The sequence below is a fragment of the Bubalus kerabau genome, chromosome 8 (genome assembly GCF_029407905.1).
Source record: "Bubalus kerabau isolate K-KA32 ecotype Philippines breed swamp buffalo chromosome 8, PCC_UOA_SB_1v2, whole genome shotgun sequence".
Lineage (NCBI taxonomy): Eukaryota > Metazoa > Chordata > Mammalia > Artiodactyla > Bovidae > Bubalus > Bubalus kerabau.
The window spans coordinates 25,808,545-25,833,090 of record NC_073631.1 but is presented as its reverse complement, the minus strand read 5'-3'; the positions used below and the strand labels follow the sequence as shown (position 1 = coordinate 25,833,090).

At 35.5% G+C, this 24,546-nt stretch overlaps 1 protein-coding gene across 1 annotated transcript in view; it reads left to right on the top strand.

Moving 5' to 3' along the window:
* DGKB (diacylglycerol kinase beta) overlaps nucleotides 1-24,546 on the top strand; it is a 1,145,939-nt gene that overhangs the window by 571,746 nt on the left and 549,647 nt on the right. The gene's annotated exons all lie outside the window — the stretch shown is intronic.

The following is a 24,546-nucleotide window of genomic DNA, read 5'->3' as shown; positions in this document are numbered from 1 at the left end:
CTAGGGCTTTTCAGTGAACAGAATCTTCATCTATTCTGAGGGTAATTCAAAGAGTAAATGAAAATTTTCTTGAATGTAAGATGCTTGAGCTGAATCTTGAATAAAACAAGGATTTGGCCAGCAAATGCAAAGTGAGCTTTATATGGATAGTCTCAGAAATAAGAGAGCACAGGGTGAGATCTTGAAACAGCAAAATGCTTATTAAGTTTTATGAATAAATGCAAGGTGTGGAGAGACAGACAAGACAAAGTCTGAGATGCTGAAAACCTTGACCTTTCTTGTCAAAGAAGTGGGCTTTATCCAATATAAATAAAGCACTACATGATCAGATTTGTGTTTTAGAAAGATAATTCCATTACAGTAAATTTAAAGCAGAGAGCAGAGGAGATATGAGAGTACAATGGCTAGGTTGTGAGGGAAAAAAAATCACAAAACACCAGCAGAGGAAGAAAATGGGGGAAAGAGGATAGAAGATCGTAGCAGAGAATAGAATATTAGGGCTTGATTTTATTTCAAGATAAATTAATTTCAGAGAATGATAAAGTCCATTATGTTGAACCAGAAAATGAGTGTTAACCCTTTATTATATGAGAATTATGCATTTATTGTATATAACTTATTAAAACAATATGAAATGACTAGAAAAACATTTAAAAGTCTCTAAAACAGTTATATAAGAACAATTACTAACATATCAATAGAACCATTACTTCGGAGAAGGTGATGGCACCCCACTCCAGTACTCTTGCCTGGAAAATCCCATGGACAGAGGAGCCTGGTGGGCTGCAGTCCATGGGGTCGCTGAGGGTCGGACATGACTGAGCGACTTCACTTTCACTTTTCACTTCCATGGAAAAGGAAACTTTTCTTGCCTGGAGATCTTGCCTGGAGAATCCCAGGGGCGGGGGAGCCTGGTGGGCTGCCATCTGTGGGGTCGCACAGAGTCAGACACGACTGAAGCGACGCAGCAGCAGCAGCAGGACCACTACTTGTTTACCTGTTGATGTTTAAATGTTTATTTTGGCATTTTTGTAATTAGCCTTGACATATCATGTACCATCCTATTTTAACATATAAACTGACATCATTAAGTGTCTATATATTTCTACATACTGTGTAACATCACTATTAATGGTTGTATAATATCTCATTAATTGAAGATATGGTTCAGTTGAAACAATGTTTATATTTAGCATATTTGCAATTCTTACTTTGATCTTATATATTACACTTTAGTGAACATCTTTATGAAGAGTGTCTTTTCCAAGTTGCTCTCTAATCAGAACTACAAAGTATTACTTTTTCCCCAAACAAACTTATTTTCTTCTGCAAATGAATCAGATTTCAGAGTTGTTTTGTTTTTTCTGTACTATGAACACACCTCCAAATCAGGACTACAGAACAGAGATGCATCCTCAAGTCAAACACTAGTTTGACAGTCACAAAGAGTTGGACACGACTGAGTGACTGAACTGAACTGAACTGATTCCTTATTTAAACATTTAAAAGATTAATTTGGTGGGACTATTTTATCTTACTTTTAAACAAACATAATATTATCAGAACATACTGTAAAGATAGTATTCATTGACGGGAAGTGATATAAAACAAAGAATAGGTTCAGCAACATGCTTCTTTGGACCAATGGTGGTGTGTTCTTCCTGGAACATTTTCTCTTATTGTAATATCCTATTTAAATTCACCTTTATGAATCTTATTTAATATCACCTTTAAATATCCTATTTAAATTCAGCTTTATGAATGCCAACAAAATAAATAATAAAACTTGTTAGCTCGGAGAAAGGAAAGCAAAACTACTGAGAGAATATAGGTTTTAAACATAGTCTTCAGACTTGATTCATGTGATTCTAATTCTACCTTCCTCTTCTTTGTTGTGACTTTGCAGTATGGCCAAGTCATGGTATTGCTGAGGCGGCAATCTGCGTATCTCTAGGTATAACAGCCTCAGAGAACCATATGTCTCTATTAACTTTTCCTCTTATTCCAATCTTTCTTACTCTTCCACTATTATAAGAATTCTACTAAATTATGCATTGTAGATATGGGAAGTCTTAAATAGCAGAGAGTATGTTAAATCTTTCCTTCGAGCATGTGTTTACTCCCCAGTGATGTCAGAGGCCTGTTAGAGAGTGGAAGTATCACATACGCTTTCTTTGTCACAGTCCCAGGATTCTGAGTTCTTCCTGTCCCATCTTTCACTTAACCCTAACCAGTGACTGTTAATAGCAACAACCTCAATACCAAACATCAGCTCATTAAAAGAAGGAGGGAGATATTTGAATTCTCTGTGATTCCGAATGTTAGCTATTGAATTCTCATTAACCTTATTTCCTGAACTAGTCAGAGAGTGCACAGAAGTGTAGAGTCTGGGAGAGAGGTGTGAACAGTTGGCTTAGGATGTGACTTGCTGCACGTTTTATTTAACATCATTTCAGCTGCTTCATTTTCCATTTACCTCTTTAACCTTAACCACAGTTACTAAAGTCATCCATTTCCTTGAAAATTCTTTACGTAAGGTACCATAGGTTTGTGCCTATGTAATTTTCACTTTTTGTCTAAAGAGTGGAACAAAGCACATTGTCAGTGCTCAATAAATGTTTCATCAATGTCATTACTTAATATTCATTTAATTAATATTCATTATAGATCAATTCATAATTGTCATCAGAGTAATGATAGGCAAGAAGGAATCTCATTTTTCCCCATATTTTGAAAATCTAACTCAGACTCAATTTCATGGTATTATTCATAAAGGAGAGCAGCTTTTTTAAATTTATTTTTTACATATATAAAATTAAATTCTGAATGTTCTATATTTTTTGCCTGTGGTTTTTTGCTTCAAAATCCAATGAAGGATATATTATTGGAGAGAGCTATAATGTTTATAAAATATCTGTAGATCCATTTTGTTTGTGCATAGTCTTCATGTACTTTAAAGGGCCATACTACAAGAAGGCTGAAAAGGACCTAGCATCATTTAGTAATGATTCCATCGTCTGTACTTGTGAGGTTAACCATTTATATATTACTTTGTCTTAGTTCTATTGGTTTCTGAAGAACCCATCTTTATGCTAACCTAGGCTATATTATACAGAATATGTATACCCATAGGCAAGGTCTAATATAGAAGAAAAGTTAATATATTATAGTTAATTATATTCTTACCTAGTGATTATGGTAGAATTCTATTTCTGAGACTAAATGTTTTTAGTTTATTTTTAATAGGACTGCAGAAATAGTCCTACAAGTTTCTATGATATTTTATATCTAAAATATTGCTGTATCCAGAGCAAGTTATAACATTTTTCTAAAGAAACAAATATATACCTTCTTGGTTTTGTCAAAAATAAAACACTGGGTCGTCCCAGTGCACCAACCCCAAAACAATATTGTAAAGTTAAAAAATTAAAAAAAAATAAAACACTGGTACTTCTCTGGTGGCACAATGGATAAGAATCTGCCTGCCAGTGCAGGGGACATGGGTTCAGTCCTTGCTCTGGGAAGATTCCACATGCCTCAGAGTGGCTAAGCTGTGCACCACAGCCACTGAGCCCAGGCTCTAGAAGCCACAAATCACAACTGCTGAGCCTGTGTGTTGCAGCTACTAAAGCTCGTGCACCTTAGAGCCCACATACTGCAACTGCTGAGCCCATGTGCTGTGACTGCTGAAGTGTGCATGCCAAGAGCCTATGCCCTGCAACAAGAGAAGCCACCACATGAGAAACACATGCACTGCAGCTAGAGACTTGCCCCCACTTGCTGCAACTAGAGAAAGCTCGTGCAAAGCAACAAAAACCCAGCCAAAATGAAAAACAAACAAGCGACCCCCCAAAAAAAACAAATGACTAATATGGGATAAACTGGAAGTTCAGTTACTTGAAAATCTGATTGAAATCTAAAACCTGTAGACAAAAATGGAGCATTAAAAATATTCAAAACCTAAAATCTATGAAATAGACTCAAAATAAAGAATATCATGTGTATGCCTGACTCTAATGTGAGGATGTGAGATTATCTATTAGTGAATTATTATTCTACAACTTATTACCAACAATATTCTAGGCAACTTATATGACTATACAGTGAGCAGTAATATAAAATGTAATGCTTGTGCCAAATTGTTAGATTTAGAATGTCAAAGTATCCTAAAAAGTTGACAAATATAATTCAAAAATTTGTACCTGAGTTACTTAATAGCCTTCAGAAAAGGGGGAAAATATTGATTTGACAGCATTCACACCTTAAAAACTAATGATTCTCTTAGAGGAAACTCTTCTTTTTGTTAGTGGTATTACTGAGACTCAAAATTAATTTCTTCCATATGAGATCGTATTGGTATGGGACTACGCTTTAGTAATATTACTGTAATCAGTCTGATAGTGTTTGTTTCCTTTGGTTTCACTTTTTATAACAACTGTCAACGCAGACTGATGGCTTGCGGCCAAAGTGTACTTTAGTGTTAAATGAGTCTACCTATTGCCAAAATAAAATAGCAATAATTCTGCAATAAGTAAATAAACAAGCATAGCAGTTAAAAGTTAGATGGATGTAATAAACAAAGATTGGAGCAATCAGACAGATGAAAAAGCTGATAAAGTTACATGACCAAGAACACTAAATAAAACATCTCTTTCACAACATACTGATTTGAAAGGGATATCTAGAAGGTCAAGAAAATACATGGAGAAAAAAAGTAATGCCTTAGCAGAAACTAAAATGTATCAGTATCTACACAGGGAAAATCAGCATTGAGAACAACTGAATCAGTAATTTGGAGGAAAAGGTTAAGAAACTCCTACAATAAAAAAGAGAATGAGAAGATAGGAAGAGACCTTGTGTGTGTGTGTGTGTGAACTACCCCCTAAACAAAAAATTAAAACTATTATGTCTAAATATATTGAAGAAAATCATGTTGAACTAAAAAGTGAGTGCTCAGTCTGGTCCAACTCTTTGAGACCTTATGTACTGTAGACCAGCAGGCTCTTCTGTCCATGGGATTTCCCAGGCAAGAATACTGGAGTGGATTGCCATTTCTTTCTCCAAAGGATCTTCTCAACCCAAGGAATGAACCCATGTCTCTCACATTTCTCGCATTGGCAGGTGGATTCTTTATACCGTTGTGCCATCTTGAAAAAACCTACATTTCTTCAAATTTACTCATCTACCTAATGCAATTTCCATGTAATAGTTTTTGCTTGACAAAATGATTCCAAAGTTCGCCAAAAAGAATAAATGTGCACAAACATATTATAAATTCTAAGGAAGGAAAGTAAGAAAAGACCTGTATTAACAAATCTTAAGATTATATTTACTTAAGCTACAGTGATCAAAATGATGGAATAGTAGCTCTAGGAGTTACAAAGAACTGGAAGAAGGTATAAAACATACTGAACTATATGTAATCGTGTGGAATATGATGAATGTTGCATATCCAATCTGGTAGGGGCTAGCGGAATTTATGCATGTTGAGATTACTCTATAGCCATATAGTAAGCTAAATTAAGATAAATTCTCCTTTCCACCTTTTCCAGAATCAAACATGGATTGAGGATTTAATTTTTGCCTTTTGAAAGCCTTTTTATTTTTTTTCCTAAAGAGAAAAATAAAAGTTGACAGCCTTGGCCAGTCAAAATTTTCTTTAGAAAATGGTAAAGGCTAAAACTTACAAATCAAGATAAACATAAGCATTATAACAAAAAGCTCTGTTTTGTAAAAATAATGCAAATAACTAAAAAATAGTTTTAAGACTTAAAGCTTATAAATAGGACTATCACACTGAAAAATGAAATAAGCTTTTTTGAAATGATAGTGCTCATTGTTGAAAAGGATTACAAAATTGGCTATTCTTTTTAAACATTGATAAGATCAAATTGCCCCCAACTGTCCTAAAAGCTCCCAAATACATCTTAGTGTTGATATTTCTGCTTGTTCCCCCAATCCCACCTCCCGCCCAAAGAAAGATTGAGGTTAGTACAGGGCAAATATACAGAGCTGATTTCATTACAGTAGAAATACATGCTTTATCGTTCCTTTCTTCTACATTTTAAATTTTGAGTTCAGTAAAAATGAGTCCCTTCACCACTAGACATTTAAGAATAAATCCACCTTGCAAAGGTAACCTTTGTTGGTTAAGTTTTTGTGGCTTTAATGATTCTAGGTGAAATGGTGGCACTCATGAAGTATTTATATACATGCTTTCTTCTGTTTTACTGTTAAATATAACTTGTCTATTCTCAACTTCCACTTGAAACCTGAGCCAGAATTGATTTATATATAACTTTTTGTCCATACATCAATTTCATGCATACTGCAGTGATTTTTTTTTAACTCGGTCTTAGTTCAACCTATGTTTTCTTTAAATATGGAATAAGGATAGTTTAGTTCTGCGGGAGACCTCCATGCCCACTCTTTGCTTTTCAGTCTAGATGATAAAATCTATCATTCTAAATTCTGTTCCTAACACTAATTGGAACTTTCACCAATTCCTTCTCATTTGCCCAAGAAAACCCAAGTTCTAGAGGAATACAGCTCATCACCTCTTGTTTTATTCCTATGACATTACTCTTATTTCATCCCCACCGCTAATATTCTCAAATTATGTCATGTGGTTACCAGTTCTCCAACATCCTTGAGTTATCCAAGGCCTATAGACCTCCAATTATTTTCATTCAAGCATTGTCTGCTCTCTCTTTCCTAGAACTCCCCAATTTTTTCCCTTTATGGTATTAGTCACAATCTAATACTATACTGATTTGCAAGCTTCCAATTGAAAAAATCTCAAATGAGGTGCAGTTTGACATGCTTATGATAGGTAGCATTTGATAGCACTGTAATTTGAGCCCAGCACTTGAACTTCGCTGTTTATACACTTAGTTGTTATTTGTCAAAGAGCCCATACCAAATGAAGGGTCTGTTTTTTCTCATGTGCAATACTGTTTTCCATATTTATGTATGGTTGTTGTCTTTTCCTGCCTCTTAAGGTAGCCATAGGTATATGCAGGTGTATATTCAGTGTATAGATATCTACAGGTGTAAAGATACATTCAGTGTATCAAATTTCCTCCTTCCTCCTCAACCTACATTATTCTAATTTCTGACTGTAAAATGGGTCTAAAACTACTCTGGCCTTCCTAAATCCAATGGCACTCTTTTTAGTTGGATTCCCAAGGAGTAGAACATGAACTCGGTTTAGTTGTGTGTGATAGAGAGGAATATTTCTTTATTAAAAATAATCTTTTGTAGAGGAACTGGCAACCCACTCCATTATCCTTGCCTGAAAAATCCCATGGACAGAGGAGCCAGGGAGGCAACAGTCCATGAGGTCGCAAAGAGTCGGAAATGACTGAATGACTCAGCAAAAATAATCTTTAAGGGAGGAGAAAGCAGAAGAAGAAAGAGGTAGGCTTTGAGCAAGGAGATGGTCACAGAGAGAGTTTAAACCTTGGCCTAAATCTTGAAGGCTCTCGGACAAAATCATATCATAGGATTTTTCTTAAAAGAAGGGGGTAGCACTCTGTAACCCATGTGTGCATGCTAAGTGGCTTCAGTCGTGTCTGATTCTTTGTGACCCTATGGACTGTAGCCCACCAGGCTCCTCTGCCCATGGGATTTTCCAGGCAAGAATACTGGAGTGGGTTGCCATTTCCTCCTCTAGGGGATCTTCCCAACCCAGGAATTGAGTTCATATCTCCTGCACTGGCAGGCAGGTTCTTTACCACCAGTGCCACCTGAGAAGCCCCTTTGTAACCTGTATCAGTCATTTATTAGCTGTGGCCTCCTGCAGAATAGGAGGTGCTCCCTGGAGAGCCTGCTCCAATGAGCAAAGGATAAATCTGCAGAAAATGGGATAGCTGGGCGTTCTTAGCAGTCAATACTCAGAGCAGTTGGGGATTGATGCCCTGTTCAGGGCATCTGGATCTGCTTTGGACTGCTAGCAGCATCTACGAGACACCCTTTCCAAAGAGGGTGTTTTTTGAATCCTCGACAGTATTTGACAGTATTTGAAATGCTCTGTTGTCATATTCTGTCAAACTCAACTATGGCATTTCTACTAGCTTCTGCTTCTCTAGCCACACATCCACATCGCTAAATTCCTAGTCCTCTTTCTATTCTTAAATATGTGTAGATGTCCATTTTAAGTTATATTCTCATGTCATTATGCTGTCTATAAATTACCTCATCCAATTTCATGAACACAACTACCGCATTTGAATATATCTGTTCTCCCTTACACCCTTTAGATCTGAATACTCAATGTCACATTTTAAATTTCCTTTGAGAGGCCTCAAAGCCAATATACCAGGAATGGTGTATCTCTTTATGTCTAGCACCTAATTCAATTTGACATATAATAGGTGCTCAACGAATATTTACTGAGTTAATGAATAACAGTCAGCTCTTTTATTCCAAATAGTCGTCACTCTCTTTCCTGAGTCAGGAAGAAAATGTATCACACAACGATAGAAATATTAAATACAAATCAATATGCAATAATGAAGCTTATATTTTAAAAAATCATAGATAACCAATGATAATTGAATTTTATTGTTATAAGCTAATAAAACTGAGTTTGAAGTGTGTCATGATAATATTAGTGAATGTCAAATTAGCATGGTATTTCTGGAGTGGCATTTGAGGTATTTTATAATTATTACTATACTTTGAAAAACTTGTGATTGTTATGTTGTTGTAGTTATATAAAGTATCCAATAGATGGTACTGTAAAATGCCTAATGTTTAAAGCAGTATTGCAGGTAGAGAGTTTAAGCAAACAGTTAAAAATTCTGGGAGAATGAAGATGTTTTCCCCTGGATATTAAATTATATTTAAAATTGGATTTTAAGAATATAGCTTAAGTAGCACAGTAGTTCATGTGAAATATTATAAATATTTTCTTAATTCTCAAAATTCATGTATACTACAAGATGCAATTTTTAAATTACTCATATTATATTAGATTTTTTTTGTTCTTTTTGTGGTGATTACTATTAGTACCTGTGCTATTTCAGTTAATGCTACTCAAATCGCAGCATTTTCAGTAAGCGACCATTGTTGCATGTCTGTTACCTGACGTTCTAAAGAAACTTTTATGTTCAAAATAAAGCAAACTAGTATGCGATAATCTCCTTGCTTAGCAAGAATGAGTCCATTATTTCTTTTAGTTTTGGGTTTTCCTGAGACCAATCTAATATCTGAATGAAGCATTATATCATTTTGAAAATATAACATGCATTCAGAACATTTACCAATATATAATTTATGAAGGTAAAATATCTTGTAAAAAGTAAGCTGTAATTATCAATATTGACAGATTGGTTGGAGTTTAATTCTAAAGCATGTATGAAAAAGAGCAATTTGTAGATGGCTTAGTTTATCTTAGAGCTCATTCAGAATTTCCATTACAAATTTCCTCTGTATATTTATTTGTAAGTATGAATACTGAATTTTGATTACCAGAACAAACTTTTATTAAACCTACTTCTAAAGCTAAAAATGTCTGAGGAATTATGTAGTATAGAAGGTTTAACATTTTCTGTTTATCTTAAATATACAGAGATGCTACATAGCTTTAAAATTTTTTGCTGCTGTTTATGATATTGCTCTCGAATAATGCTGAGTATTCCTTTGTGTGATGGTTATTTATCTTTTAATTTATTCAGTAAAATTTTATTGTATATGACATTATGCCAGGTATTAAACTAAGATAAATAGCTTTTAGAAAAAATGACTTTATGTGAATCAGCAGCTTCTTATGGGATATGCATCTTATGTCCTACGGCTTCTTTATGCATTTGCTATTTTTTCCATATTTTGTATAATCAGAATATGTGATGTGATATTATATGTACTCTTACAAGGAATATATCCTTAGGTACACAGGAATCTTCTGCTTAAAGGAAATATACATTTGAAGGAACTTGATCTAGCATGAATAATTGAGGATATCTTCTCTATTAAAAGAAAATAGTGCTTTTCCAACCATTATCTCCTAAGCCAGATTAGAATAAATAGATGAGACTTGGATAAAAAGGTATGAGATGAACACCTAATTGCCTGAATATTCAAGTTAAAAATAATTTTTTTCCGCCCAATATGTTCCATGTGATGATAACAAATTTATGGATTCATCAGGGAATAATGGGCCTCTGGCATTTTATCCAGATTCTTTAAGATGTGTATATGCATTTTGTATTATGCTCTTTTCAGAAATAATGGCACATACTGACTCATTTACTCAGATTTCCTAACATGCTGGATGTATGTAACATCACGGCAAAGTTCCTACATGAGCTAAATGGGATTAAATATAAAGGGCATGCAGAGCTCAAGTAATAGTCTCTTAATAGATATCAGATACTTTTTATTGCTGCCCTCTTTTATTTCAGTAACATTTTAATTAATTCACACTGATTGAATAAATGTACATTGAGACTTGTTTCCTAATGAGGGCGCATTTAGAGGAAAGGTTTTGCATCATTCTGATATCCTGTGGGTAATTATATTCTAATTATATGGTCGGGGGAAAAGAGTCTATAACTCAGTACTGATATTGTTCATTGGACCCAATTAATTACATGCACATAATGAAAGTTCATGATAAGGATGACTGGCAGTCAGTGTAAAATTCTAGCTCAACTGAATCTAAGCCAAATGTGAATACAGAATTGGACTTTAACCTGGTTAGAAAATGCTTTGGTGTGAGATCAGTGGATATTTAGAGGAGCAAAAGATGAAAGCAAATTTCATTATAACTTATTCGTTTCTTAATTCAAGGTCTTTTCCAAGATTGATGAAAAGGAAAACTTAGCAGCCTAATGCTTTAATTATAAATATTATTATCAATATTATTTCATTACCTTGAGAGATTTTTCTGTATTTTAGAAAGTGAGTCACTAAAGATACACTGAGTGGTACATTTCTAGAGTAGGTTCATATATTTGTTGAGAGAAAAAATAGGCATAGCCCAAAGAATTACTCATTTTATGGATGTAAATTCAGTAGATATTAATCTACTCTATTAGGGTGCTTTATTATTTCAAACCACCATATTTTATTCAGACTCTTGCCCCCCACTTTCAAAGGATAATTATATATACATGCCCATACTTTTAATTATCTATTTATAAAGTAAGAGTTGTAAAGAATAATCTGAAAAAATAACCAATAAATCATGTATATTTCATTTTGGAATGCATTTTGGCGATGTTTAAATCTGATATTTAGAATTTTGTAATATTTCAAGCAGAAGTCTAAGGACATGGTCTAAATATTGGTTTTCATCCTTTCTTTACTCAATTGCATTGTTTCCTTTGCTCAGATTTTGGAAGAGACAGTCTCCAAGATTGAGGAGGCAAGCTTCTTCCAACCCTCTTGTCTTCTAAAACTTTTCGCTTATCCTCTCCTTTTTGTTCATTGCTTTCTGCTTTGATCACTTCTCCTCACCCCCACTCCCTTTTTTTATTTCTCTCTTCTAATAATCCTCACATAGATATTTTCATTAAAATAGATATTTTCATTAAAAAATCTGCCCAGCCCCATCTCCTTATTAGCAACAAAAGTGTTTTCTGCTGAGGAAAATACAGTCAGTCCTTTCCTACTGAGCCCTGAGCAGGCAGTGGAAACGTTTGGGTTCTACGGTTCACAAAACAGTTAACATTAATTGGGAACTTATTTGCCAGACATCGTTTTAATTCTGAAGGTGATATAATGATGATATTCCCTCTACATTTGAGGAAAGTGAAGCTTAGAGAGAAAAAGGAATATGCTAAGTTCATACAACATGCAAGTGTTAGAAGCAATACCTGCTTTACCCTGAATCCCGTGTTATAAACTTATCTTTTATGTTTATGCTACCATCCTCCAAAATTGGTGAGGTATGAAATAAATTTGGGGCATCTAGACCTTCAAAAAAGGAATGAGAAGAAAAATGCGGAAGAAAAGTACTGAAGTAATGTAGAGGGGAATAGAAATGAAAAGAGAATAATAGATCAGAGAGTAGGCGAGCAGTGTAAGTAATCTTTGTGAAGTTATATTTATTGTGAATCACAGCCAGAAAGAAATCAAAAACACTCCCTTCACTGTACTGGCTTCTGATAATTTTATGAGACCTAACCAAATAGGATAATATTTCTAGTGGCTTTATTTCATCAGCTAATCAGGGAGGCAAGACAATAACATTATTCTTGTTGATTGTCTTTATATATAGATAGTGATGTTTGAAATGATTTTGATATCACCATTAAACATATTTTTAATGTTTATATTGAAAACATATGGCACCACTTTTGTTTCCAGTTGTCCATTTTACCAGGTGTATGCATTCCCAGATGGTTCAGTGTGCTTTCTTTCTGGACACAGATACGAATATTGAGTGAGCTGTTTAGGAGGGAGCCCTTATCTTCAGTATCACCTGAACATAGTCTGCAAATACACAGAAACAATCACAACAACCAAAGTAAGAATAGAACATCTTTGTGAGTGATTATAAGAGGAGTGAAATCATCTCAGTGAAAAATATGTTTATCTTTAAAGTTATGTTGGTGCAAGCTTCAAAATTTTGCTCCAGTGAGAAGTGGTTAGGCTAAGAACACTGGATAAGATTATAGTATGTGTATTTTCTTAAAAAAAAATTATTGAAGTATAGTCAATTTACAATGGTATTTCAGTTTGTGGTATATAACAAGGTGATTCAGTTTTATATATATATATATATATATATATATATGTATATTCAATCATGTATATACATATTCATTATTTGTAATGAATATATATATTCAGTGGAAAAGGCGATGGCACCCCACTCCAGTACTCTTGCCTGGAAAATCCCATGGACGGAAGAGCCTGGTGGGCTGCAGTCCATGGGGTCACGAATAGTTGGAAACGACTGAAGTGACTTAGCAGCAGCAGCATATATATTCAGTCATATATATGTTCATTATATATGATGAATATACATATTCTTTTTCATATACTTTTCCATTATCATTTGTTATAGGATACAACAGGATCGTATTGTTTATCTGTTAATAGTTTGCACCTGCTAATCCATCCCTCCTCCTCACATATTAATCAGATATGTCAAGGGCCAGGGGAAAGAGGAACAATTCATGTTTCTTCTGATATACTTGTCATACATTGAAATAACCTTCGGTTAAAGATGTTAATAAACAACAGAAGTATAAAAATCATTTTTGATCCATTTCCTTTAAAAATTTGTGTTGTGTTCAGATTTGTGAGTGTACATACTTAAGAAAGTGCAAAATCATAAAGGTTAAATAAATTATGACACTTCAATGTAAAACATAAAATTCCTATAAACATATTTGGTTTCTATACCTAGAGATGTCCTCCGGATATATATATATATATATATATATTTATTTATTTATTTATCACGTGTGAGCAAGGAATCATTTACCCTCTTAGGGATAAGCAGTGCATCATTTTACAAAGACCATTTTTCTTTACCCAAAACTGCTTTCCTTTTTTAATGCCAGAAATATCCATTATATATAAGGGAAATGAGCTTTTTAAGCTAGTTTTATTTGGCCACTTTAGGTTTATCATGGCACTGAAAGTTTTTGTGTTAAACTAATCCATGCTGATATCCAAGCCTGTTCTCTCAGTCAGAACAGGGAAACATTGTGGTTTCTGTTTGGCTGTGTTTGTCAATATTTAAACTAATTTTGTTTCAAAATCACTTAAAAAATAGAGACGTGGCTATAAAACAAAAGCTTTGAGAAAAAGTTTTTGTTAAGTCTGCTTTTGTTTTAATAAATGACGCCTGCAGAGAGAAGCAATAGGTTTGAATTCTGTCACTAACTTTATTTCTTGGCTAGTCATCTAAACTTTTTGATTCTATTTTCCAATCTGGAAAAAGGGGTATCTTGTTTTACTGGGAGGATTAAATGATACCATAAGCATTTTCAAAAATGTATGAATATTCTTATATCAGTATAAGGTATTAATATAATTAATAATGATATATAACTAATTAGACATTTTTAATCAGTAAATACATTTAATGATATAATTCTGTTAATTTGGCATTCTCTTGAAATAACTATGACCCTTTTAATGTTAGCACTATACTATGATTATATTTTAAACATTGTCAAACTTCTAATCTCTCCACCAAAGGTTTTTTTCTTTGTCTTATGACAATTTGAATTAAATTGTCAATTTAAAATGATTACATGTTAGAAAATATGAAGACAAGAGATATCTCAATACTTAAGAATAATAGGATTTTTAAAAATTCTTAATATTAAGTTAAACTTAATAAGTGCCCTGAAGGCAAATGTATCTTTTAAACTAATTATCTGTTCTTTGTATTCTGTTTAATATTAAAATGGTACTGATTAAAAAAAATCAATCACATTCCTCTGTAGTCACACTTCACATTTGCTTAAATAAAACAATACACAGCGCTTGTATTAATTCTGATTAAAAATACATTACTTATAGAGTTACACATTCATGATAATTTCAAAAAAAACTGAAACATTTACTCTGCTCACCCTTGATATTTAAAAATTATATACAGAAATGAAAAAAGAAGTATGCAATTTCTGAATTTGTTTTGTCAAGTTGCTTCTTTTTATTTTTCCCAGATGCCATGTTTTCTTATTGTAACTCAAGATTAGGCTACTGATAAGCAAGTTAATTTAATGTATACTCTGCCTACATATCTTGATTGAAAATGAGCTCATGTGTATGTTGTTTCCATCACTTTTATTCTTGGAGTGAATTTCTAGTGTTGCTGTCAGATGGCTGAGCATTGATGGTGAAATTCTCAGAGCTGGTTGCTTCTCTCTTATGTATTACTTCTAGTTCCCGCTGAGCTCTTAATTTCTCTTTATCCTGTTATTCATCAGCTGCTTTCCCATTTTCTGGGAAATAGTGACAAAATTGTACTATTTCCTTAATTTCTTCCTCTCTACTATCTCTCTGCCAACTTTACTTGCCCTCTATAGATAACTCACATCCCCCCTACTCTTGAGAAAGATGAAGCTTACAAACATGAGTATCTGTAAATAACAGATTCTCTATGAAAGTGGTAGCAAAATGGCAGCCAGGCTTCCATTTCATCCCATAGTGTTTTCATGGGGGATACCTTAAAATGGGATTTTTATTATCCAACTTGGCACAGTCTTTGCCTTTTGTGGCATTGGGCCCATTTATATTATCTTCTTGGTCCTTATAGTCTTTTGCATTCCAAATCCCTGTGAGTACAATCTCAGAGCTCTTTTTTTTCACCATTTGACACTCCCTCAAAATGAATAGTGGCTTAGAGAATTCTCCAGGCCAGAACTCTGCAGTGGGTAGCCGTTCCCTTCTTCAGGGGATTTTCCCAACCCAGGGATCCAACCCAGGTCTCTCGTGTGGCAGGCGGATTCTTTACCAGCTGAGCCACCAGGGAAGCCTGCGCTGTGCCCCCCTCCCCTCGCAACACCCCCTCCAAAAGCGATCTGGTAAAGAATCTGCGTGCAGTGCAGGAGACCTCAGTTCAGTTAGTTCCTGGGTCTAGAAGATCCTCTGGAGAAGGGATAGGCTACCCACTCCAGTATTCTTAGGCTTTCCTGGTGGCTCAGTTGGTAAAGAATCTGCATGCAATGCGGGGGCCCTGGGTTGGATCCATGGATGCGGAAGATCCCCTGGAGAAGACAACAGCTACCCACTCCATTATTCTGGCCTGGAGAATTCCATTGACTGTATAGTCCTTGAGGTCGCAAAGAGTCGGACACAACTGAGAGACATTCACTTTCTTTCTTTCTTTTCACTTTCAAAATGAATAGATTTGGAAAAGACTAATAGCTTTTATATAAGCTTCTACCTCATCTGAAAAAAGTTTTTGAAGTACCTTCTTTCATTTTTTATTTTCAAATGGTCCTTCTGTGTGTCTCTCTGCTTCTTTCTCCCAGCAACCTGGATGAATACCTACTTTTTTTAATTTTGAAAAAAGAACTCTTGAGTCTCCATGAAAATAGTGCTCATTACTGCCTCCCACGCACAGCATGCTGTCTCCACCTAAACTTTTAGAATTGCCATGTTTTCATGGAGAATGTATGTGTATACATATATATATATATACATATATTTTATTTCACTATAGATTTTTGCACTCATTTAGGAATTAGAGGATGTGGTTAGAACTTAAAAAGAGAGATCAATTTTTTCCCACAAATTTCATTACAAGTATTCTCAAATACAATACATATGAATCCAGTATATATCCCCAAGCTTGTATGAATTATCAGTCATTCTTATGATATATGCTGCTGCTGCTAAGTCGCTTCAGTCGTGTCCAACTCTGTGCGACCCCATAGACGGCAGCCTACCAGGCTCCCCCGTCTCTGGGATTCTCCAGGTAAGAACACTGGAGTGGGTTGCTATTTCCTTCTCCAGTGCATGAAAGTGAAAAGTGAAAGTGAAGTTGCTCAGTCGTGTCCGACTCTTTGCGACCCCATGGACTGCAGCCTACCAGGCTCCTCTGTACATGGGATTTTCCAGGCAAAAGTACTGGAGTGGGGTGCCACTGCCTTCTCCGTATGATATATATATAATATAATAATAATAATAATAATTATTAATTAAAAATATATAATAATAATTATTGGATTTTCAATCATTCTTATATATGTACATATGGCTATATGTATGCATGTATATATATTTTATAAAAATACACTCACGAATATATAATTTATTAATTTGGACCTTTTGAAAGTAAATTACAACTAGTATGACACCATATCTCTAAATATTTCATCAGGTAAGTTCTAAGATAAGAACAACATTTATAATATTAATATGAAAATATTAGCTATTCCATAAAATCAGTAATAATTCTTTCTATATTTCTATGCCAATAATTATCTAAAAATGACTTTTGTAGATTGTTTTATCTCTTTGTTGGTAGTGCTGGGGTGGACAGGAGCTATTTGAAGTTCTTGCACTGCACTTGGCTATTATTCTGAACCATTTGATAACTATAGTTTTTTCACTTGGAATAGAAGGCATATGAGATTCATGCCCTTGATTTTGTTCAATCTCTCAGTCATGTCTGACTCTTTGTGACCCCATGGACTGCAGTATGCCAGGCTTCCCTGTCCTTCACCATCTCCCAGAGTTTGCACAAACTCATATCCTTTGAGTTGGTGATGCCATCCAACCATCTCATCCTCCTGCCTTCAGGCTTTTCTAGCATCAGGATCTTTTCCAATGAGTCAGTTCTTCTCATCAGGTGGCCAAAGTATTGGAGCTTCAGCTTCAGCATCAGTCCTTCCAATGAATATTCAGGGTTGATTTCTTTTCGGATTGACTGGTTTTTGCTTTGCTTTCCAAGGGACTCTCAAAAGTTTTCTCCAGCACCACAGTTTGAAGGCATCAGTTCTTCAGTGCTCAGTCTTTTTTCCTGTCCACCTCTCACATCAATACATGATTACTGGAAAAACCGTAGCTTTGACTATATGGATCTTTGCAGGCAAAGTAATGTCTGAGCTTTGTAATACCCTGCCTAGGTTTGTCATTGCTTTTCTTCCAAGGAGCAAGAATTTTTAAATTTCATGGCTGCAGTCACATCCACTGTGATTCTGGAATCCAAGAATATAAAAGTCTGTCACAGTTTCCATTGTCTCCCCATCTATTTGCCATGAAGTGGTGGGACCAGATGTCATGATCTTTGTTTTATGAATGTTGAATTTTAAGCTAGCTTTTTTTCACTCACCTATTTCACCTTCATGAAGAGGCTGTTTAATTCCTCTTTGCTTTCTGCTGTAAGGGTGGTGTCATCTGCATATATGAATTTATTGATATTCTCCCTGCTCTTGTTTCCAGCTTGTGCTTCATCCTGCCTGGCATTTCACAAGATGTATTCTGCATATATGTTAAATAAGCAGGATGACAATATACAGCCTTGATGTACTCCTTTCCCAATTTGGAACCAGTCTGTTGTTCCATGGTTGGTTCTAACTCTTGATTTTGACCTGCATAGAGGTTTCTCAGGAGGCAGGTATGATGATCTGGTATTCCCATCTCTTGAAGAATTTTCCACAGTTTCTTGTAGTCTACACAGTCAAGAGGCTTTAACATGGTCAATGAAGCAGAAGTAGACATTTTTTCTGGAATTCTCTAGCCGTTTTTATGATCCAATGGATGTTGGCAATTTTATCTCTGGTTCTTCTGCCTTTTCTAAATCCACATTATACATCTGGATGTTCTCAGTTCACATACTGTTGAAGCCTAGCTTAAGGATTTTGAGCATTACTTTTCTAGCATGTGAAATGAGTGCAGTTATGCAGTAGTTTGAATATTCTTTGGTATTGTCCTTTGGGATTGGGATGAAAACAACTTTTTTTTTAATTAAATTTATTTATTTTAATTAGAGGCTAATTACTTTACAATATTGTATTGGTTTTGCCATACATCAACATGAGTCTGCCATGGGTGTACATGTGTTCCCAGTCCTGAAACCCCCTCCCACCTCCCTCCCCATACCATCCCTCTGAGTCATCCCAGTGTACCAGCCCCAAGCTTCCTGTATCCTACATCAAACCTGGACTGGCGACTCGTTTCATATACGATATTATACATGTTTCAATGCCATTCTCCCAAATCTTCCACCCCCCTCCCTCTCCCATAGAGTCCAAAAGACTGTTCTATACATCTGTGTCTCTTTTGCTATCTCGCATACAGGGTTATCATTACCATCTTTCTACATTCCATATATATGCGTTAGTATACGGTATTGGTGTTTTTCTTTCTGGCTTACTTCACTCTGTATAATAGGCTCCAGTTTCATCCACCTCATTAGAACTGATTCAAATGTATTCTTTTTAATGGCTGAGTAATATTCCATTGTGTATATGTACCACAGCTTTCTTATCCATTCATCTGCTGATGGACATCTAGTTGCTTCCATGTCCTGGCTATTATAAACAGTGCTGCGATGAACATTGGGGTACACGTGTCTCTTTCAATTCTGGTTTCCTCGGTGTGTTTGCCCAGCAGTGGGATTGCTGGGTCATATGGCAGTTCTATTTCCAGTTTTTTAAGGAATCTCCACACTGTTCTCCATAGTGGCTGTACTAGTTTGGAATCCCACCAACAGTGTAAGAGGATTCCCTTTTCTCCACACCCTCTCCAGCATTTATTGCTTGTAGACTTTTGGATTACAGCCATTCTGACTGGTGTGAAATGGTACCTCATTGTGGTTTTGATTTGCATCTGTCTGAGAATGAGTGATGTTGAGCATCTTTTCATGTGTTTGTTAGCCATCTGTATGTCTTCTTTGGAGAAATGTCTATTTAGTTCTTTGGCCCATTTTTTGATTGGTTCATTTATTTTTCTGGGATTGAGCTGCAGGAGTTGCTTGTATATTTTTGAGATTAGTTGTTTGTCAGTTGCTTCATTTGCTATTATTTTCTCCCATTCTGAAGGCTGTCTTTTCACCTTGCTTATAGTTTCCTTTGTTGTGCAAAAGCCTTTAATTTTAATTAGATTCCATTTATTTTTGCTTTTATTTCCAATATTCTGGGAGGTGGGTCATAGAGGATCCTGCTGTGATTTATGTCAGAGAGTGTTTTGCCTATGCTCTCCTCTAAGAGTTTTATAGTTTCTGGTCTTACGTTTAGATCGTTAATCCATTTTGAGTTTATTTTTGTGTATGTGTTAGAAAGTGTTCTAGTTTCATTCTTTTACAAGTGGTTGACCAGTTTTCCCAGCACCACTTGTTAAAGAGATTGTCTTTTCTCCATTGTATATTCTTGCCTTCTTTGTCAAATATAAGGTGTCCATAGATGTGTGGGTTTATCTCTGGGCTTTCTATTTTGTTCCATTGATCTATATTTCTGTCTTTGTGCCACTACCATACTGTCTTGATGACTGTGGCTTTGTAGTAGAGCCTGAAGTCAGGCAGGTTGATTGCTCCAGTTCCATTCTTCTTTCTCAAGGTTTTTTGTATTTCCATACAAATTGTGAAATTATTTGTCCTAGCTCTGTGAAAAATACCGTTAGTAGCTTGATAGGGATTGCATTGAATCTATAGATTGCTTTGGGTAGTATACTCATTTTCACTATATTGATTCTTCTGATCCATGAACATGGTATATTTCTCCATGTGTTAGTGACCTCTTTGATTTATTTCACCAGTGTTTTATAGTTTTCTATATATAGGTCTTTAGTTTCTTTAGATAGAATTATTCCTAAGTATTTTATTCTTTTTGTTGCAATGGTGAATGGAATTGTTTCCTTAATTTCTCTTTCTATTTTCTCATTATTAGTGTATAGGAATGCAAGGGATTTTGTGTGTTGATTTTATATCCTGAAACTTTACTATAATCATTGATTAGCTCTAGTAATTTTCTGGTGGAGTTTTAGGGTTTTCTATGTAAAGGATCATGTCATCTGCACACAGTGAGAGTTTTACTTCTTCTTTTCCAATTTGGATTCCTTTTATTTCTTTTTCTGCTCTGATTGCTGTGGCCAAAACTTCCAAAACTATATTGAATAGTAGTGGTGAAAGTGGGCACCCTTGTCTTGTTCCTGACTTTAGGGGAAATGCTTTCAATTTTTCACCATTGAGGATAATGTTTGCTGTGGGTTTGTCATATATAGCTTTTATTATGTTGAGGTATGTTCCTTCTATTCCTGCTTTCTGGAGAGTTTTTATCATAAATGGATGTTGAATTTTGTCAAAGGCTTTCTCTGCATCTATTGAGATAATCATATGGCTTTTATTTTTCAATTTGTTAATGTGGTGTATTACATTGATTGATTTGCGGATATTGAAGAATCCTTGCACCCCTAGGATAAAGCCCACTTGGTCATGGTGTATGATCTTTTTAATGTGTTGTTGGATCTGATTGCTAGAATTTTGTTAAGGATTTTTGCATCTATGTTCATCAGTGATATTGGCCTGTAGTTTTCTTTTTTTATGGCATCTTTGTCAGGTTTTGGTATTTAGGGTGATGGTGGCCTCATAGAATGAGTTTGGAAGTTTACCTTCCTCTGCAATTTTCTGGAAGAGTCTGAGTAGGATAGGTGTTAGCTCTTCCCTAAATTTTTGATAGAATTCAGCTGTGAAGCCGTCTGGACCTGGGCTTTTGTTTGCTGGAAGATTTTTGATTACAGTTTCAATTTCCATGCTTGTGATAGGTCTGTTAAGATTTTCTATTTCTTCCTGGTTCAGTTTTGGAAAGTTGTACTTTTCTAAGAATTTGTCCATTTCTTCCACGTTGTCCATTTTATTGTTATATAATTGCTGATAGTAGTCTCTTACAATCCTTTGTATTTCTGTGTTGTCTGTTGTGATCTCTCCGTTTTCATTTCTAATTTTATTGATTTGATTTTTCTCCCTTTATTTCTCAATGAGTCTGGCTAATGGTTTGTCAATTTTATTTATCCTTTCAAAGAACCAGCTTTTGGCTTTGTTGATTTTTGCTATGGTCTCCTTTGTTTCCTTTGCATTTACTTCTGCCCTAATTTTTAAGATTTCTTTACTTCTACTAACCCTGGGGTTCTTCATTTCTTCCTTTTCTAGTTGCTTTAGGTGTAGAGTTAGGTTATTTATTTGACTTTTTTCTTCTTTCTTGAGGTAGGACTGTATTGCTATGAACTTTCCCCTTAGTGCTGCTTTTACAGTGTCCCATAGGTTTTGGGTTGGAAAACAACTTTTTTAATCCTGTGGCCACTGCTGAGTTTTCCATACTTGCTGGCATATTGAGTGCTGCACTTTAACAGCATCATCTTTTAGGATTTGAAATAGCTCAGCTGGAATTCCATCACCTCCACTAGCTTTGTTTGTAGTGATGTTTCCTAGGGCCCACTTGACTTCACACTGTAGGATTTCTGGCTCTAGGTGAGTGATCACACCATTGTTGTTATCTGGATCATTAAGATCTTTTTTGTACAGTTCTTCTGTGTAACTTGCCACCCCTCTTAATCGCTTCTGTTAGGCCCATACTGTTTCTGTCATTTATTGTGCCCATCTTTGCATGAAATATTCTCTTGGTATCTCTAATTTTCTTGAAGAGATCTCTAATCTTTCCCATTCTATTGTTTTCCTCTATTTCTTTGCATTGTTCACTTAGGAACACTTTCTTACCTCTCCTTGCTATTCTTTGGAACTCTGCATTCAGATGGCTGTATCTTTCCTTTTCTCATTTGCCTTTCACTTCTTTTCTTTACTCAGCTATTTACAAGGCCTCCTCAGACAACATTTTGCCTTTTGAATTTATTTTTCTTGGGGATGGTTTTGATTACTACTTCCTTTGCAGTGTTACAAACCTCCATCCATACTTCTTCAGGCACTCTGTCTATCACATCTAATCCCGTGAATCTATTTGTCACTTCCACTGTTTAATAGTAAGGATTTGATTTAGGTCATAACTGAATGGCCTAGTGGTTTTCCCTAACTTCTTCAATTTAAGTCTGAATTTTGCAATAAGAAGTTCATGATCTGAGCCACCATCAGCTCCCAGTCCAGTTTTTGCTGACTGTACAGAGCTTGTCCATCTTGGTTGCAAAGAATATCATCAGTCTGATTTTGGTATTGACCATCTGGTGATGTCCATGTGTAGTGACTGCTGGTTGAACATCTTTATTTGATTTCTTGAGAGTCCCTGGAGACTCGCTCAGGTCAATGCCATAGAATAGGATAAGCCACTTAATCTGGATTTAAGGAGATCACACATTTGTATATTTTAATAAAGATAGAAGAGCTACATCTGTGTCTTCAAATGTTTATGTAGATCTAAACTTGAACCAAGAAATAAGAAAGGTAGAGGGCTGACAAAATGCTCTGAACTGGCCCAAACAGAAGCTAACACACACAATCTCCCTACTTCCAATTGCCCTGGGTGTTATATTGACTGACTTGGACTCAGAAGTCAAGCATATTACCAACACCAGAAGCTTCCAATGAAAGTTCTATCAAACCTGCTGTCAATCCATTTGAGAAACAGCATCAGTGGCCCCCAGAGGCTTCTCCTGTTAATGGGATAGTTGTCCCAAGTTCATCTTCCCAGACTCCATAACTTTTTTGATGAAAATCTGTTGCTACAGTATTTTATACTTATACTCTGGAAATATATTCTAGTGCTGTATTGTTGTTGTTATTGTTGTTCAGTCGCCAAGTCATGTCCAACTGTTTGCAACCCCATAGACTGCAGCACACCAGGCCCCCCTGTCCCTCCCGGAGTTCTCCCAAGTTCATGTCCATTGAATTGTTGATGCTATCCGAAAAAGCCCTTGTCTCCTTTTGCCTTCAGTCTTTCCCAGAATCAGGGTTTTTTCCAGAGAGTCGGCTCTCCAGATTAGGTGGCCAAATGATTGGAGCTTCAGCTTCAGCATCAGTCTTTTCAAATATTCAGGGTTGATTTCCCTTAGGACTGACTGGTTTAATCTCCTTGCTATCCAAGGGACTCTTAAGGGTCTTCTCCAACACCAAAATTTGAAAGCATCCATTCTTCGGTGCTCAGCCTTCTTTGTGGTCTGACTCTTACCTCCATACATGACTACTGGAAAGACCATAGCTTTGACTATATGGACATTTTTTGGCAAAGTGGTCTTTGCTTTTTAATACACTGTGTAGGTTTGTCATAGCCTTCCTTCCAAGAAGCAAGCGTCTTCTAATTTCATGGATGCCGTCAGTGTCCACAGTGATTTTGGAGCCCAAGAAGAGAACATCTGTCACTGCTTCCACCTTTCCCCCTTCTATTTGCCATGAAATGATGCCCCATGATCTTTTTTTTTTTTAATTGTTGAATTTATGCAAGCTTTTTCACTCTCCTCCTTCATAGTATAAAAAGGCAAAAAGAGTTTTATTCCTGAACATGAATTTCCTCTAGGGCTGTCCTACACTTGTTTTGCTCTGCTCTTGGATGTATTGGATCCTTCTAGTCCATCTCTGTACAAGTAGCCATGAACCTCTCATGTAGCTATTTATTCTTCTGGGTTTTGCTTCCTTTCTGGTGTTCTACTGGATAAGGGAATAAACTAATATCTGAACTCTCAGCTCTTTCATTTTCATTTTGGGAGTTCTCCTCACATGGCTTGGTACAGGAGAGGAAACTCAAATATTCTGAGTGTTTGCTTCTTTCTAGAGACACACAGTGTCTAAGAACTAGCTCCCTATCAACCTTTCCTACTCCCGCTTGAACCAAAGAAAATATTTATTTAGTATGATGAGTGTAATTTATCACCTGTTCATCCAGATTTTTGTTTTATGTTATAAAGTCCCATAGGCCACAGCCTTTTTGGAATTTGGTAAATGAATCTCTGTTTCTTGCCAGAAAAAATAAAACAAAACAAACAAACAAACAAAACAAAACAAAATATTCCCCATGTGACTCAGAAAAGGACGGGTAGTGGGTAATTGGAGTTATACTGTCACAAAGACTGGTTTCAGTGTGTTTAACTTAATCTTTTAATAATTATTCTCAAGTAAAATTTTTCTACTTATTTCATTATATTTTGAATTCTTACTGCTAATAATGGACTATGTACTTTTTATTTCCAGAA